This window comes from Anomaloglossus baeobatrachus, chromosome 1, assembly GCF_048569485.1.
Source record: "Anomaloglossus baeobatrachus isolate aAnoBae1 chromosome 1, aAnoBae1.hap1, whole genome shotgun sequence".
Taxonomy (NCBI): Eukaryota; Metazoa; Chordata; class Amphibia; order Anura; family Aromobatidae; genus Anomaloglossus; species Anomaloglossus baeobatrachus.
In genome coordinates, this window is record NC_134353.1 from 303,847,083 (window position 1) to 303,862,717 (window position 15,635).

The 15,635-nt window shown below is 40.9% G+C and overlaps 1 protein-coding gene across 2 annotated transcripts in view; it reads right to left on the reverse strand.

Annotated features, from left to right (window-relative positions):
* Positions 1 to 15,635, reverse strand: part of GRID2 (glutamate ionotropic receptor delta type subunit 2) — a 1,893,008-nt gene that overhangs the window by 902,854 nt on the left and 974,519 nt on the right. The window lies entirely within an intron of this gene.

The following is a 15,635-nucleotide window of genomic DNA, read 5'->3' on the forward strand; positions in this document are numbered from 1 at the left end:
AAAAATGTTAGAACGGCTTAGGCAGCGAATGTGTGTATAAGCTTTTTTAAATGGGAGAAAACATGGGGGATTGGTAGGGATTGTCTAAATGGTGGGCAACTCCTATAATGCAAAAATATAAATATGTGCTTTGTTATTTCAAATACAGTCATATGAAAAAGTTTGGGCACCCCTATTAATGTTAACCATTTTTCTTTATAACAATTTGGGTTTTTGCAACAGCTATTTCAGTTTCATTTATCTAATAACTGATGGACTGAGTAATATTTTTGGATTGAAATGAGGTTTATTGTACTAACAGAAAATGTGCAATCCGCATTTAAACAAAATTTGACTGGTGCAAAAGTATGGGCACCCTTATCAATTTCTTGATTTGAACATTCCTAACTACTTTTTTCTGACTTACTAAAGCACTAAATTGGTTTTGTAACCTCATTGAGCTTTGAACTTCATAGGTAGGTGTTTCTAATCATGAGAAAGGTATTTAAGGTGGCCACTTGCAAGTTGTTCTCCTATTTGAATCTCCTATGAAGAGTGGCATCATGGGCTCCTCAAAACAACTCTCAAATGATCTGAAAACAAAGATTATTCAACATAGTTGTTCAGGGGAAGGATACAAAAAGTTGTCTCAGGAATTTAAACTATCATTTTCCACTGTGAGGAACATAGTAAGGAAATGGAAGAACACAGGTACAGTTCTTGTTAAGCCCAGAAGTGGCAGGCCAAGAGAAATATCAGAAAGGCAGAGAAGAAGAATGGTGAGAACAGTCAAGGACAATCCACAGACCACCTCCAAAGACCTGCAGCTTCATCTTGCTGCAGATGGTGTCAATGTGCATCGGTCAACAATACAGTGCATGTTGCACAAGGAGAAGCTGTATGGGAGAGTGATGCGAAAGATGCCATTTCTGCAAGCATGCCACAAACAGAGTCACCTAAGGTATGCAAAAGCACATTTGGACAAGCCAGTTACATTTTGGAAGAAGGTCCTGTGGACTGATGAAACAAAGATTGAGTTGTTTAGTCATACAAAAAGGCGTTATGCATGGAGGCAAAAAAACACGGCATTCCAAGAAAAGCAATTGCTACCCACAGTAAAATTTGGTAGAGGTTCCATCATGCTTTGGGGCTGTGTGGCCAATGCCGGCACCGGGAATCTTGTTTAAGTTGAGGGTCGCATGGATTCAACTCAGTATCAGCAGATTCTTGACAATAATGTGCAAGAATCAGTGACGAAGTTGAAGTTACACAGGGGATGGATACTTCAGCATGACAATGATCCAAAACACTGCTCCAAATCTACTTAGGTATTCATGCAGAGGAACAATTACAATGTTCTGGAATGGTCATCCCAGTCCCCAGACCTGAATATCATTGAAAATCTGTGGGATGATTTGAAGCGTGCTGTCCATACTCGGCGACCATCAAACTTAATTGAACTGGAATTGTTTTGTAAACAGGAATGGTCAAATATACCTTCATCCAGGATCCAGAAACTCATTAAAAGCTACAGAAAGCGACTACAGGCTGTTATTTTTGCAAAAGGAGGATCTGCAAAATATTAATGTCACTGTTATGTTGAGGTGCCCATACTTTTGCACCTGTTAAATTTTGTTTAAATGCGGATTGCACATTTTCTGTTAGTACAATAAACCTCATTTCAATCCAGAAATGTTACTGAGTCCATCAGTTATTAGATATATGAAACTGAAATAGCTGTTGCAAAACCCCAAATTGTTCTAAAGAAAAAAGGTTAACATTAATAGGGGTGCCCAAACTTTTTCATATGACTGTACTAAAATGATGTACTGTAATTCTTATGTTAGAAAAATGATACAATTTCTATAATATAATTTTAACCTTGGAAACCTTTTTTTTATAAAAGTTAAACAATATCACCATGATCAAGACCACGGATCGAAACGCATAGGTCTATGGACCATAATATATGTAATTGCCACACAACATATGCCCACAGTGCTTGTATCTATAGCATTGTTTTCATAATAATGAAATATATAAATAAAAGCTAAGTTTTCTTAGTCAAGAGATTCCTGGATTAACACTGGATCATTCGTTTTCTTTTGTGTGATAACTTTATCACACCTCACTTGTGGACACTTTTATGCTCACTAATTTTCACACTAAACCCTCCAAATGGTTTTTATCAAATATAGCCCTACAGCAGTGAAAAGCATAGGGGCTAGAGAAGTAAACAATCAGTTGTGCATAACAATATTTTTTGTATTTTTTTACCTTTTGATGGCCTTTCACGGGTCAAAAAAATGGCGGACAGTGACCAACATTTTGCTGAATCTACACAGAAATGAATTCCAGTAAGTCTATATTTTGGTATAGACAGAGTTTAGTAAAATTTGACCAGAATATAATTCCATTCTAAATCTGGGGTCTTGTGAATGCATAAAAAATAGATCTCATCCAGAAAAGCGGGACAATTTTTTTCTCACTTTCCATCCGTTTGAGTTTTTTGTGTGTGTTTTTTGTGTACGTGGCACACATGTATTTCTAAACCTCATATTGTTTATTTTTAGCTTTATTATTTTATATATCAATGGTATGTTATTATTTTGTGTTTTGTTAGAATTGAAAGGAGAGGGGCTCAAACACATTTCCTGCACAGAGTCCTGTCAGTGTTAGGAGTTGTCTACTGTGATTTCATAAAGATCAAAGACGCTATATGCGTCTTCTTTTTATCTTGCTCCAGAATAATTCATGCTTATGTAAATCAGCAGACATCAGCAGTGACACCTACACATTACACTAAATTCGTGTGTCAAGGAATCACCCATTTAAAACATCCCCTAGGCAAAAAAATGGATACATTTAAAATGGAAGAAAAACGGAAGGTTACGTAATGGATCAATTTTCCATAGACTTGAATTTTTAAAAAAAATGGATCCAAATGTAATCCAGTTTTATAGCTGGGCAAAAGAATTGTGTTGGCCCATGTTTTTTTTTGGCCTGCTAAAATAATTGATTGCTGCAGTGCTAATTAGGTTCACATTTATGTTGACTGGGCATGTGAATTTAGCTTTAGACTTCCTTCACATGTCCGCGTTTCTGGTACATGTGATGTCCATTTTAACACATACAGGAGACATGGGTACACGTACACCCATTAAAATCAATGGGCTTGTGTACACATGTGTGTTTGCACATGGACCGTGTGTCCATGTGGAGCATACGTTTGTCCGTGTGCTCCACACATAGACATGTCTGTTTTTCTCTGGTAGCATGGATGTCACACGGTCCACACACTGATGTGCTCTGTGTGACATTAATGGGACACATACTGGAGAAAACGTGTCTGTGAAATAAAAAGCTTTTCTATACTCACCTGTTTCCACCGCTGATGTCTCCAGCACTGCTGCACTTGCTTCCAATCCCCACTCACTATGCTCATTCCGTATTCACTGCACTTCAGACCAGAAGCAGCAGCAGCGCCGGACACAGCAGCACCATGGACAGGTAAGTATAGAAGTTCATGCTGTCAATGTGCTATGCGGATGTCACATGAATACCACACTGACAGAACACACTAAAAACACAGACGGACACACGCACATACATATGCAACTACACCACAGACACGAACGTGTGTATTTTGCACGGAATTGTGATAGAGGCCTTAAGGAGCATTTACACTGGAAGATAATCGTGAATGAGCATTTCCATTTCACAATTATCTTGCTGTTCATGGAGTGAAGAAATAATCTTTATGCAACATAAAATAACCGCAAAAAAGGAATTGATCTAGTTCTACGTCTAGATCGTGAAGAAGGCTCATCAGCCGAAACATGTTATTTTTATAGGACTGCACTTAGACGTATTGTTAGTTTTATAATGAAGTTTTAAATGGAATTGGAATAAAAGTTACTTTTTATACATCCATACATGTGGATCCTTTCACTGGAACAATTTCTTCCTTTTTTCCTATATTGGCGGTTGCCTCTAAACTTCCGAGCATGGAACATAGGGGAATACAACTGATGAAGCTGCAGGACCAGTGACTACAATTTAGTCTTTTTCTCATATAACTTAGTTCTCAGCAGGGATTGTCTTGTAAATAGGACTCACACTTTCTAGAACATTGGTAGCCTATGTACTCTAAGCAGTCTAGTATACACTTTATTTAGCATGGCTCTGTAAACAGGCAAATGACCACCGATTCATAAAAAAATTACCAATCAGCCGTTGTATGATGACATTATTTGGTCAGTGAATATGGACTCTTTGGCTCTCAATTGATCATTTTAAGAATATTAGGCTCTTGGGCTAGACTGGATGATTGGAAGACTAATATACATCATAACATAGCATATAAGATACAGATTATTACCTATACCATGTAATTGATTCAGTCTCTACTATAAGTGGTGCTACAGTTTCACTATTTTTCAGACTATAAGACACACTTTTTTTCCCCCCAAATGTTGGGGGAAAGTGGGTGGTGCATCTTATAGTCTGAATGTAGGGCATGGCTGTGGGGAATGAGGGTGCCTGCAGTGACCACGTGGGCCCGCTCATTTCATATGCATACCCATCCTTCCACCTATGATTTCTCAGCGCTGAAGCCGGCGCTGACAGGTGGGCAGGATAATGGGCTGGGAATGTGCGCATAATTAACAGCCGGCCTGCGTTATCACCCCTGGCAACTACAGGCTGGAGTGAACATGTGTGGCTATATTCACAGCTCCCCACGCATCTTCATCAGCGCGGGAAGCAGTAAATATGTATGGTATACACACTGTTCCCTGCAGCATCGCAATGTCCTCCTGTCTGCCAGCCCGCTTATCTGTGTAGAGAGCGATGAGCACAGCGATGACGTCATCTCTGTGCGCACTGCTCCACACACATCAGTGAGCCGGTAGACAGGAGGACATCGCGATGTTGCAGGGAACAGTGAATGCTCCACAAAGGTCAGCAGCGCTGCTGCTGACACAGTCAGGAAGAAGAGCAATGCTACTGGAGTGAGGAAAGGTGAGTATAAACTTTTATTTTTATTGTGTACCACAGGATGCAGGCCATATAGCATGATGGGGTATATAGCAGGATGGCGGTATATAGTAGCATGAGGGCATATACAAGGATGGCAGTATATATCAGGATGAGGGCATACACCAGGATGGCAGTATATAGCAGGATGGGAGCTATATCAGGATGAGGTACATATATACAAAGATGGGGATTATATACAAGGCAGGAGGATCATTACCAAGATGGGGTACTTTAGTAGAGAATTTGGGGACATTACCCCCATAATAGTGTCAGCAGCAGATCCTCACCCCATAACAGTGTGTCCTGACCACATTTTTTGCTTAAAATTTTATTTTCCCATTTTCCTCCTCTAAAACCAGGGTGCGTCTTATGGTCCGGTGCATCTTATAGTCCAAAAATACGGTACTTCAAAAAAGCTCTATTTGGTTTCTCAGCCTTACCATACAGCAGTCTAATCTGTTTTATGACAGATTTTTAGATGCTTTTTATGGTGATTCTATAAACTATATAGATAAAAATATTATTTAAAAGAAGAGTCCTCAGTGGTTGATACCTTTTAATGGCTAACTGAAAGATGGTAATAATTGCAAGCTTTCGAGACTACGCAGGTCTCTTCATCAGGCTCAGTATAATACAAAATCTGAAGAGTCACATATATATATGTACAACAGGACATAGAATGGAGCAGTAAAAAAGACAAGGTATGTGAAGCAGAATGATCAGCATGGCAAGAGGATAAACTGTTGTGGCCATAATATTGCAGCAATTCATAGATAAGCAGTGTGAAAGCTTTATTGTCCTCTAATTGGGGTCTGGTCCAGAGTTGTGATGCCCTCAGATGCTCCGAGGAGCACATTTCTTAATTGATGTAAAAAGACATAAATCCATGTGACACATTCATTCCTGCTCTGAATGTGTCAAAGGTCATCATACGTTTGTATTCCCATAGTCTCCTGTCTCTCTGGGATTATTTCCACTGGCTGACACGGTACAAAGATATATTTTATCTGTATAAACTACAGGATGCTTTTGGAAAGCTGATGTACTAAAGAAATTACTTGAACATAAATATAAAAGTCAGTTCAATAGCAAATTATTTTTGAAGGGATCTGTTCTTCATTATGTAGAGAATAAGCAGTAAAACACATATTAAATTATGCCTTTACAAGCTAATATGTTGATTAATCTAGTAAATGTGGCCTTTGGATTACTATGACAACTGTTTATCATCAGTACTTTAGTAGAGCCATTAGATTGTTCTTACTGTGAAGCTTTTTATTTTATATTATTTTCTTTATGTGCATTTATTTTATTTTAGATTTTTATGTGCTTTATTATATTTAAACCCTGATTTATAGAATATTTGTGCTATATAATATCAGATTATATTTTTTTTATTTATTTTTTTCAAATACGGAAACAATAATACATGAAACTTCTAAACTGTATGTTCAAAAATAATCTTTAGACTTTGTGATATTTCTAGTTTTGTTTTATTTTAATGGCAGGGACACTTTTGCCTTAAGTGGAGGTTTGATGTGACTGTTAATGGGCATATTTTTGATGCGCTCCATGAGCAGGACCCTTCTGGCAGTGGGCTTAATAGGCCTGCAACACTTTTAACAATATCGGCATCCTCAGGACACCAATACCATTAACAGCTGTGGCATAGCAGAGAGCCATCAGCTCTCTGATCTGTCGTTTACTACATCAGGCCACAGGCTACTTCTAGGCTGGGGTCTGTTGGAAGCCAGCACAATGCAGAAGACATTAGGTGGTGCAATGACATCACGGCACGCTGTGCCAATGCACACTGCTAGGCATGCCAGAAAAGGAAGGGGGCACTATATAGATGGTTGAACTGTGGAACCAGCATACTAAAAATTAGGCATCTATAGGGATGTTATGCTCTGTATAGGAGGTGGTTGTGGCTGTGGGAGCCAATCCATTATATATAAGGGGCTGTGGGTCCATCATACTGTATAAAGGGGATCTGTAAGGCAAATATACCACATAAAATGTGTAAAAGGGACTATGGGCCATAATACTGTATATAGGGGCTGGGGAAGCCATCATACTGCAAGCAAAGACCTGGGGAGATCACACTATATACAAGTAGCTATGGAGCATTACACTGTGTATAAGGGGGGCTTTAGGTTATTATGCTGTGCGTAGGTGTAAAATTATACTGTGTAAAGTGGGGCTGGAGGCATAACACTGTGTACAAGTGCCTATGGGACATCACAATGTGTAAAGAAGGGCTATATGGTAGTATGCTGTGTATGGGAGAGAATGCGGGGACATACTACTGTTTATGGGGAGCAGTGAGGACCATCCTACTGTGTATGCGTGGCTGTAGGAGCATCATAATGTGCATGAGTTAATGCGGGGGCCATCATACTGTGTATGGCTGTGGTGTCCATCTTATTGTGTGGAGAGCTATATATATTATAAGGAGGCACAATGGAAGATCATTACCATCATGGGGAATCACAAAAGCATTAATATTATAAGAAAGCATGTCAGTTATAAATCATGAGAGCAGATGGTTGTGCTGGTTATGGATTGTAAAAGGATATAGTGTCTTAAAATTCAGAAACATGTACTGTGTGAGGCCAATTTTTTTTGGAGAGGACAGTGTGGAGGCCATGGACCATGAGTGGAACAGTGTGGGATTCATATTTTGTGCAAGATGTATATCGAGGGGCAATAAATCAGGGGCAAGGTGTAGAGTAGATATTTTTATTCCATATTCCATATTTTATAATTACACTGTTATTTTCTAAGGGCATCATGTAAGGATTTTCAGCAGAGAACTGGAGAGGACTGAATTCTGCAAAGATGAGCTGTGTTTGTCCAAAGCCATTATGGTGTCTGGACTAGATGGGAAACAAAAGGATGAGTACAAAGTAAATAAAAAAAACACGTCCCTTGAAAGGTACCTGGATGTAAATGTTTATTTAGGATATTGTTTGGGCCTAATCAGTGCTGTAATTCATGGGTGGTTCGCATTCTGATGATAACTGTTAACAACTCCTAGTATCTTCTTACCATTGTTAAAGACAGACTAAAGGCCCCTTTACACACTGAGACTTTCTAACAATCCCACCAGCGATCCCAACCTGGCCGGGATCGCTACAAAGTCTCTGGTGAGCTGTCAAACAGGCAGACCTGGCCAACTACGCAACAGTGATCCGGACCTGCAGAACGACCTAGCTAGTCATTGGGGACGTTGTCAGGCCTAAAATACACATCCGTGAAAACCGTGAAAACCACTGTGAAAACTGTCGGCAGACAGCAGACAGAGTAGCGCGATGAGAATGAACTCGGGTGAACTTCACCCGACTTCATTGTCATGCCGCGGCTCTCTGTGTGCCGTGTACTGATTAGCGGTCACCTGTGAAGGATTCACCTGTGACCGCTAATCCCCCGAGTGACTGAAGTGTACCCCCCTCTCTCATACTCACCGATCCCCAATCACCGGCGCTGCACGGCGTTCACACTGCTCCGGCGGCTTTTTCTAATTTGAAAAAGCCAGCCGCTCATTAAACAATCTCGTATTCCCTGCTTTCCCCGCCCACCAGCGCCTATGATTGGTTGCAGTGAGACACGCCCCCACGCTGAGTGACAGGTGTCTCACTGCACCCAATCACAGCAGCCGGTGGGCGTGTCACTATGGAGTATAGAAATAAATAAATAAATAATTTAAAAAAACGGCGTGCGGTTCCCCCCAAATTTGATACCAGCCAGATAAAGCCATACAGCTGAAGGCTGGTATTCTCAGGATGGGGAGCTCCACGTTATGGGGAGCCCCCCCAGCCTAACAATATCAGTCAGCAGCCACCCATAATGGCCGCATACATTAGATGCGACTGTTCTGGGACAGTATCCGGCTCTTCCCGATTTGCCCTGGTGCATTGGCAAATCGGGGTAATAAGGAGTTATTGGCAGCCCATAGCTGCCAATAAGTCCTAGATTAATCATGTCAGGCGTCTTCCCGAGATACCTTCCATGATTAATCTGTAAATTACAGTAAATAAACACACACAACTGAAAAATCCTTTATTAGAAATAAAAAACACAAACACATTCCCTGGTTCATCACTTTAATCAGCCCCAAAAAGCCCTCCATGTCCGGCGGAATCCAGGATGGTCCACCATCGCTTCCAGCTCTGCTGCATGAAGGTGATCGAAGCAGCAGAAGCAACCGCCACTCCTGTCACCTCCACGCAGCAAATGAAGAGAGCCGCATGATCGGCTGAGCTGTCACTGAGGTTACCTGGATCCAGCGGTGGATGCAGCGGTGACCGTGGGTAACCTCAGTGACAGCTCAGCTGATCGCGCTACTCACCGCCGCTACGGTCAGCTCCACGCAGCAATTGAGGTTAGTATCGCAATCAGCTGAGCTGTCACTGAGGTTACTCGCGGCCACCGCTGCATCCACCGCTAGATCCAGGTAACCTCACTGACAGCTCAGCCGATCACGCGGCTCTCTTCATTTGCTGCGTGGAGGTGACAGGAGCGGCGGTTTCTTCTGCTGCTCCGGTCACCTTCATGCAGCAGAGGTGGAAGCGACGCTGGACCATCCTGGATTCCGCCGCATATGGAGGGCTTTTTGGGCCTGATTAAAGTGGTGAACCAGGGAATGTGTTTGTGTTTTTTATTTCTAATAAAGGATTTTTCAGTTGTGTGTGTTTATTTACTGTAATTTACAGATTAATCATGGAAGGTATCTCGGGGAGACGCCTGACATGATTAATCTAGGACTTATTGGTAGCTATGGGCTGCCAATAACTCCTTATTACCCCGATTTGCCAACGCACCAGGGCAAATCGGGAAGAGCCGGGTACTGTCCCAGAACAGTCGCATCTAATGTATGCGGCCATTCTGGGTAGCTGCTGATTGATATTGTTAGGCTGGCGGGCTCCCCATAACGTGGATCTCCCCATTCTGAGAATACCAGCCTTCAGCCGTATGGCTTTATCTGGCTGGTATTAAATTTGGGGAGAACCGCACGCCGTTTTTTTTAATTATTTATTTATTTATTTCTATACTCCATAGTGACACGCCCACCGGCTGCTGTGATTGGGTGCAGTGAGACACTTGTCACTCAGCGTGGGGGCGTCTCTCACTGCAACCAATCATAGGCGCCGGTGGGCGAGGAAAGCAGGGAATACGAGATTGTTTAATGAGCGGTCGGCTTTTTCAAATTAGAAAAAGCCGCCGGAGCAGTGTGAATGCTGTGCAGCGCCGGTGATCGGGGATCGGTGAGTATGAGAGAGGGGGGACACTTCAGTCACTCGGGGGATTAGAGGTCACCGGTGAATCCTTCACAGGTGACCGCTAATCAGTACACGGCACACAAACAGAGCCGCGGCATGACAATGAAGTCGGGTGAAGTTCACCCAACTTCATTCTCATCCCGCTACTCTGTCTTCCGACATGTAGTAACGGTATTTTGCATCACACACGAACATTTCTCGGAAGATCAAATAACACACACGTGTGCCTTTAAACATAAAAAAACATATGTGCACATTTGGTTGTATCTCCGGTATGTACGGAAACGGACCAAACACGCACGTTTTAAACGGATGTGTGTTGCAGGCCTAAAGCAGCATTTTGAAAGGGAAGTCGCTAACGAAGTCGCTGTAAAGGCCCCTTTACACACTGAGACTTTGCTGCACAGCGGGAAACAAAGGACCAAAGAATGGTCCTGAACGATTTGTAGCGATCAGCAACTTCACAGCAGGGGCCAGGTCGCTGATGTGTTTCACACACTGCAATGTCGCTGGGGAGGTCGCTATAACGTCACAAAACCAGTGACGTTACAGCGATGTCATTTGCGATTTTGCAGTGTTTAAAGCCACCTTAAGATTTGTAGGTTCAAGTGATACCTATGTAAATTTTTGGATGCTGACTAGGGATGATCGAATATCTCAAATATGCGGCTTTGCAAAAATTTTGCGAATGGGTCGCCGATATGCGAACATTCGATGCACAATGTAAGTCTATAGGAAGTCCGAATAGTTCCGAATAGTTGTTATCCGGGGTTCTCATAGACTTACATTGCGCATCGAATATTCGCGAATAGTCAAAGAGCGGCGACCTATTCGGAAAATATTCGCGAAGCCGAATATTTGAGGTATTCGAACATCCCTAATGATGACCTGACATTGCATTTAACTGATCTATGTACTGATATTTATACTCATGATATATTCAAATATTCATGAAAGTTGTGGTGCTTTATTCATTCATTGATATTGGTTCTGGTGATGGATTCTTGTACTGATAGTTGTTCTGGTGCTGCTTTCTTGTACTTATGGTGGTTCTGGTAATACATTCATGGACTGATGATCGTTAAATGGCAAAATAATTTGAGCGAGCATTGTTATGAATGCTCATTTCATGATTATATTGCCTTCTAAACAGGGCTTCCAATTGTCTGATGAATGAACAAAATGCTCTTTTATTGGGTGGAGCTATCCTTTATGCAGCATAGTTCATTGTTTTTGGTGGTGCATTGTCCTGGACTAATGTTGCCAAGAATAATGGCAGTTTATATGCACTGGGTGATCTATGAAACACTGGAGCAGCCGGCAGGATGCAAACTGGTGAAGACCAATGGGAGTAGCGAGGATAGCACACAAAGATGCTAGATGGTGAGTATAGGAGTACGGTCATGAGGACTACTGCAGTGGTGAAATAAAAAAATAAATGCTAGAATGGTGCTTTAAAAGAACTTTCAGCTAAAAATTCCCAATAAACAAAAACACTGTTTACCTGCAGTTATTGTAGTAATCTGCAGATCAATACAATTTTTAATCATAAAGAGCAGTCTAATTGGAAATGCAGCTGTATGAATAAAAATAATGTATTTTCTTAATGAAGCTCTTCACTTCCAGTCATTGACACAACACTGGGGCTGCTAAAAGTCAATGCTCACCACACATTGAAAACGCTGGTGTATGCTGTGCAGAATATACCTGAAATATCAGTGGACATGTAGACAATGTGAAGTAAGCGATGACTGATCACTTCCCAGCAAAGCCTTGATGCCTGCAAGTGAATGGTTACAGGGAGAATAAACCGTTACTTTCTCCCTGCAAACAATCTTCCTGTTTGATTGCTGTACATATTTACCATGGGATTTAGAATTTTTTTTTCCTTGCTCACATGTTTCCTTTAAGCTATTGTTAAAGTGAATTGAAAAACAGTGGTGTTTCAACATGTAGAGGAATATATATTATACATCTATTTTCCTAAAAGTACCTTGTCTATGTATTTAAATATCCAAACAATACTTAGACCCCAATTCATCAAAGTTTTATGGTACAAAACTAGCATGCAAAACGTTGAAAAGCTGCACAATTTTTGATTAATGTGAGGCTGCGCAAAAATGTAGCAACTTAACATTTTACCAAATTTCTGCTCAGTTTCGACAAAAGAGTTGGACGGGGCAGGACAGAACATTGAGTCAAATGTCTGATGAGAAATGATGTCTCTTATGCCACAAATCTTACGCCAGGCTGTTTTGCTGAGGTTCCTCTGCTGAGTCATTAAAATCAGGCTGATGAACTAAGACCTTTGTGTCCACAAACCACTGGAATATATAGTGACATATTGCAAGGCTCAGATGGAAGCGCATCACCTGAGTCAGTAAGAGGCATGCACCGGTCTTGGTTAATCAGTGCCTTTGTATGCACAAACCACTGGAATATATAGTGACATATAGTAAGGCTCACATGGAAGCGCCTCACCTGAGTCAGTAAGAGGCATGCACCAGTCTTGGTTAATAAGTCCCTTTGTATCCACAAACCACTGGAATATATAGTGACATATAGTAAGGCTCACATGGAAGCGCCTCACCTGAGTCAGTAAGAGGCATGCACCAGTCTTGGTTAATCAGTTCCTTTGTATCCACAAACCACTGGAATATATAGTGACATATAGTAAGGCTCACATGGAAGCGCCTCACCTAAGTCAGTAAGAGGCATGCATCGGTTTTGGTTAATCGGGGCCTTTGTATCCACAAACTACGGGAATATATAGTGACATATAGGAAGGCTCACATGGAAGCGCGTCACCTGAGTCAGTAAGAGGCATGCATCGGTCTTGGTTAATCAGTGCCTTTGTATCCACAAACCACTGGAATATATAGTGACATATGGCACGGCCCACATGGAAGCGCATCACCTGAGTAGTAACAGGCATGCACCAGTCTTGGTTAATCAGTGCCTTTGTATCCTCCTTCAAACTTTGCTTTCGTCACCGAATGCTCCTTTGCAGCAATTCCAGCTTTGCAGACCTTTGGCATTCTAGCTGTTAATTTGCTGAGGTAATCTGGAGATATTTCACCCCATGCTTCCAGAAGCCCCTCCCAGGAGTTGGATTGGCTTGATGGGCACTTTTTGCATACCACAGAGTCAGGCTGCTCCCACAACAGCTCAATAGGGTTGAGATCTGGTGACGTGGCTGGCCACTCCATTACAGATAGAATACCAGCTGCCTTCTTCTTCCCTAAATAGTTCATGCATAATTTGGAGGTATGCTTTGGGTCATTGTCCTGTTGTAGGATGAAATTGGCTAAAACCAAGCGCTGTCCACAGAGTATTGCATGGCGTTACAAAATGGAGTGATAGCCTTCCTTATTCAAAATTCCTTTTACCTTGTACAAATCTCCCATTTTACCAGCACCAAAGCAACTCCAGACCATCACATTACCTCCACCATGCTTGACAGATGACACTCTACCACCATCTTTTCAGTTGTTCTGCATCTCACAAATGTTCTTATGTGTGATCCAAACACCTCAAACTTCAATCCGTCTGTCCATAACACTTTTTTCCAATCTACCTCTGTCCAATGTCTGTGTATTTTTTTTTCCAAAATTAATTTTTTCCTTTTTTTTAGCCAGTCTCAGATGTGGCTTTTTCTTTTCCACTCTGCCCTGAAGGCCAGCATCGGAGTTGCCTCTTCACTGTAGACGTTGACACTGGCGTTTTGTGGGTATTATTTAATGAAGCTGCCAGTTGAGGACCTGTGAGGCGTCGATTTCTCAAACTAGAGACTTTAATGTACTTGTCTTGTTGCTCAGTTGTGCAGCGGGGCCTCCCACTTCTATTTCTACTCTGGTTAGAGCCTGTTTGTGCTCTGCTCTGAAGAGAGTAGTACACACCATTGTAGGAAATCTTCAGTTTCTTGGCAATTTCTCGCATGGAATATCCTTCATTTCTAAGAACAAGAATACACTGTCGAGTTTTACATGAAAGTTCTCTTTTTCTGGCAGTTTTGAAAGTTTAATGGAAACAACAAATGTAATGCTCCAGATTCTCAACTAGCTCAAAGGAAGGTCAGTTTTATAGCTTCTCTAATCAGCAAAACTGTTTTCTGCTGTGCTAACATACTTGCACAAGGGTTTTCAAATGATTTATAAACATCCATTAGCCTTCTAACACAGTTATCAAATACAATGAACCATTAAAACACTGGAGTGTTGGTTGTTGGAAATGGGCCTCTATTCACCTTGTAGATTGTATTAAAAACCAGACATTTGAAGCTAGAATAGTCATTTTCAACATTAACAATCTATAGAGTGTATTTCTGTTTAATTTCATGTTAGCTTCATTGAAAAAAAAGTGCTTTTCTTTAAAAAATAAGGAAATATCTTAGTGATCCACTGTAGTGTACATGTGGACCTATTTGGGATAATTGCCAAGTGATTTTACTAATGTAATTTTTGGGCATGAAACTATTGGCTTTTCATTTTTATTGTGGTTATAATCAATAACAACAATATTGGGCAACTTGCATTTAACCTAATATAAAGCAGTTTATTTGTTTGGGTTTTTTCTACCATTGAGATAACATAGGTTATATTGATATTGATGACATTGATAATATTACAAGTTGCACTGAAACTCTACTATACGACTTATTTTTCTCGAAGGAATTAAATTACATTCCTTAATGATGCAGCTTTCTATTATTCTTCCAAAATATTGGAAGCGCTATATCATATTTAAAGGCATGAAACGCTGTGCTGTTGCTACTGCATAACAATATGCCAATATGTGACAAATATTTTATGAAGAAGGATTATATGTGTTTGAGGCTGGGAGACTAATCCCTGGAAGAAAACTGTGGGAAGCATCTGCAATAATCTATCGTTGAGAAGGCAGTGTATTTATTTGCATTAGTAATCCGGATGGTTATACACAACAATTCATTTATCATAATTACTGCTAATCAATACTGATCATCAGGATATCTTAAACTGAAAACAGCAGATGTGATTAGTTGTCAGATCCTATTGAGCTAAGACATGCCACAAAGAAATAACAACGAGCCAAAGTTACTTGTGTAAAGGCTACAGATGTTTTCCAGCCTTTGTCGTTCCCGACCTGGAGTTTTTAATAAGCTACCTTCCCGCTATGTTATTAGCGCTAATTCTATTTAAATCTATTTCACTGAGAAGAAATACAGCACTGAAAGGATTATCTCACTTTCAACTGCATGCTAGATGGTAAAATTAAATGGATTTTGAATGCAATACAAAAAAGCAGCCGACTATTTTATAGTCACCTAATAATATAACACATAATAAGGGCTAG